Below are 3,816 nucleotides of genomic sequence, written 5' to 3' on the forward strand. Positions count from 1 at the left end.
TGAAAAAAAAAGTGAAAATACTTGCTTCATAAATTAAGGGTAAATTTGAGACATTTTCACTTATTTCTAGATTGTTTTTCCAGTGTGGGGCTTATTTTAGCTTGAAAAGCAGCACTTTCACTTGTTTTTTATAGACTTTTATGTTAGTTTAGGTTTATAGAAGTTAAATTTTGTTATATACACTGATTCTGAAAAAAAAAGTGAAAATACTTGCTTCATAAATGTTTTGTGGCCATAAAAATACGTCAGTGTTATTCTATGGGTTGAGTAAAACACATTTGGCTCATTTGCAGAGATTTAGACATGCTAGTGAGACCAAAAGGTTTAAAGCCCCACAGCTCTGGAACTGTTGCAGCTAAAGGTCTGAAACTTTCTGCATTTGTGGTTGACATGATGTAGAACTAATGTAATATAGAACGGAATTGAATGATTAAGACACAAATGTCCTACCTATGTATGGCCCAAACATTAAATAGATCCCTTTAACCAAAGAGAACATTTTAAACAATAAAAAAAAAGTGTTCAAATGCAATTTTTTTGAGTTTCAAATATTTTATTTGCATTCAAAAACAATTTTCTATGATTGAAAATGTTTATCTTTTCATTGAAGTTAGTTTTTTTTATTGATTCTGTCATGAAAATGACAAATAATCTACCCATTATATGGTCCAATCAAAAATCAATGTTACTTCAATTAAAAAATGTTGCTTTAAACAAAAAAAAACTGCACTTCTATCAAATAAAACATTTTTGATCAAAGAAAAGCAGCGTTCAAATGTATTTGCACTTAAATACTTTTTTCTTTGATTGAAAAGTTTTTTTTTCATTGAAGTGAAGATTTTTTTTAATTTAAAATATATATTTTGATTGAAGCAACCTTTTTTTGATTGAATAATAAAGAAACAAATCTACCTTCATATGTTTAACTCACCCAATTTTCAGAAAGTAGAAGGTGTTCGCTTTCAAATGATGCATCACACACGTAATGTGGGCTTACAGTTATATATATATATATATATATAACTTTGATGCAGATTTTTTATTGGTTTATATGAATTCTGTCCTTATTTTGCCAGAATACGGCGAAGAAACGAGAGCAGGAACAAGTAGAAGGAGAAAACACGGCGCCACCGCGAAAGATGGCGCGGACAGACGGCGAGGAGCCGAACGAGGTGCCGTCCTCCTGATGCTTCCCTCACAGAGATGCTCGCCTGCTGAAACACTATTAAACACACTTTGCCGACGTGGCGGTGAAGCTTTCCCCCTGCAGCTCTCCATGTTTCTGCTGAGTCGGGAGTCTTAAATACGTCTACCTCCTCCGCCCTCAGTTCCACCTGGATTTTTCTGTTTTAGTCTTTTGATCCTGAAGGTGTTTGCCTGAATGCAGCATGTGAAGTTATTGCTGTGCTGCTTTAGAGCTTACATATGCAATAATGCATTCAGACTATTCTGGTTACGCCACCGTTTCAGGTTCCTGCTCAAATCGTGTGTTTGTCACTTTGAAATACGATAGAACAAGGCATTTCTGTAATATTTTATTGGTTTTATTCTAGTAATATTTAAATAAGCAAAAAAACAGCCTTGTTTCAGTTGGTTTTATACATTCAGGGTTTTATTTTGGATTTTTTTTTGCAGCATAAAACAACACAAATAGGAAATGGATTGTTTCTTTGTGGGAAGTTATGATTATTATTAATTTTTTTTTTGCCTTAAGTGATTGTGAGCTGACATTTTAGAGTCAGGAGCCGACTAGCTGAAAGGATTTCACATTCGATTCTCGTTTAATGCATCAGAGAATTCGGGTTGATTTTGGTAAAGTAGGTTTTGTAGCTTTCAGATGGGTCTGATGTTCTGTGTTATACCTCATAAGCTGTGATGTACATTTTATAGCAGCGAGATTAAGATATTACACCTGTGAGTCGTTATGCGTACAGCTGCATATATGCTCATGCATAGACACTAAAAACCCAATCGGTAGCATATGGAGAGAATTTTGTTCCATTACATAATTTTGTAAACGTATAAATAAAAAAATGAATGCAGTCAACAAAGGAAACAATGAAAAAGGTAAAAACTTTGCTGTTTTCTTAATTTTTTTTATATGTTCATTTCTGTAAATGATTTACATGCAGGTGGATAGAAAAATATTTTTTTGCTTTTCACTCCCGAATCAAGCTATATATATATATCTATATCTATATAGATATAGATATATATATATCTATATCTATATAGATATAGATATATATATATATTAGAGCTTAAACAATTAATCGGCTTAATCGATGATTGAAATAATCTTCAACTAATTTAGTAATCGTTTTGTTGTGAACTGGAGTATAGAGCCCTTAAGCTGACAAAGTGACCTAATTTGAGCAGTAATTATATCAAAATTCTAAAAATAATATATAATAATTTTCAATTTAAGATAAACAACCTTTTTGTCTGTCAATATGTCCTATCCAGAACCCCTCAAGTGGAAAATCTTAGTTTCATCTAGTTTAATTTAGTAAAAAATCTTCTTTAAGGAACATTTGGCTATCAGTTTATTAATCGAAAAAAATAATTGGCAGATTAATCGATTTGCAAAATAAATATATATATATATATATATGAAGTTACTCAAAACATTTTTTTGATTTAGTTTTTCAGATTTCCATTCCTGGATTGCATTTCTCTTTTTTCTATTTCCATTTACAAAACGAAATTTATTCTAATGGAATAAATTTCCCTCCATCCTCCTGGAGGCAAAATGAGGCACAGATTGAGGAAAATGCACAGCGGTTGCAAAGCGTTTGCATTTCTCCTGATGTTTTCTGTGGCCGCTTTATAAAGTATTCACACCCCTTCAGTTTTGGGACGTTTCATCCTGGAAATCCGACATTTTTTATTTGGATTGTTGGTGACGGTGTAAAACGCAAACGGTGATAAATCATGAAAGAAAAAGGATTTTTCTCTTTTCTTGCTAAATCTAAAGTATTCCACCTTTTCCACAAACTGCAGCAGGAAGCAGTTTGCTGTATGTTTCTAACAGCTTTTCATAACTAGAATATCTCAAAACGACACCACCTGAGCTTCAGACGTTTGCAGCTCCTCAGTGTAACTTTATTTTTTTCTTTTCCGTAAATTCTCAGGTTCTCTATCAAATGTTGGTCGACCACCTTCCAGCCCAATAAAGTGGTTTTAATGTGTTCTTCTTTAGACCTTGTTTGTTTCGCTGTTGGATTTAAAACCAGATTTTGTTCATAACCATAGATGTATAAAAAAAGACTTTTACATCCTAAAACATGTTTCTGTTAAAAGCCATCTGTAATGTTTATCTGTTGTTCATAAGTTGGGACTGTATGTTTACCTGCTGACACACGTTGAATACATATCCTATGTTTAGCATAACTGACTCTGTTTTCTTTGTCACGGTTGAATGTGTTTGAGTTTATTTCAGCATTTTAAGTGAGAAATTAAAAAAAGTGTTAGTACCCTTTTTAAGGACACAAACATGACGATTATTTTTATGCGGGCTTATATATATTTCAGTTCAGTTTATATAGCAACATTTCTTAAAACACGTCATCTCAAGGCTCTTTACAGAAATAATTCAATCAGATCATCCGGTCAGTTTGGTTCAAAGTTTTCTATCTAAGGAAAACCAGTTGATTTCATCGACTTGAATGCAATCCCTCACACTAAGCATGCTTGTTGCGACAGTGGAAAGGAAAAACTAAATTTTAACAGGAAGAAACCTCCAGCAGAACCAGGCTCAGTGTGAGCGGCCATCTGCTGAGGCCGACTGGGGTTCAAGGAGACAGAAGCAGACAT

Source organism: Cyprinodon variegatus, unplaced genomic scaffold, assembly GCF_000732505.1.
Source record: "Cyprinodon variegatus isolate N-32 unplaced genomic scaffold, C_variegatus-1.0 Scaffold1114, whole genome shotgun sequence".
NCBI lineage: Eukaryota > Metazoa > Chordata > Actinopteri > Cyprinodontiformes > Cyprinodontidae > Cyprinodon > Cyprinodon variegatus.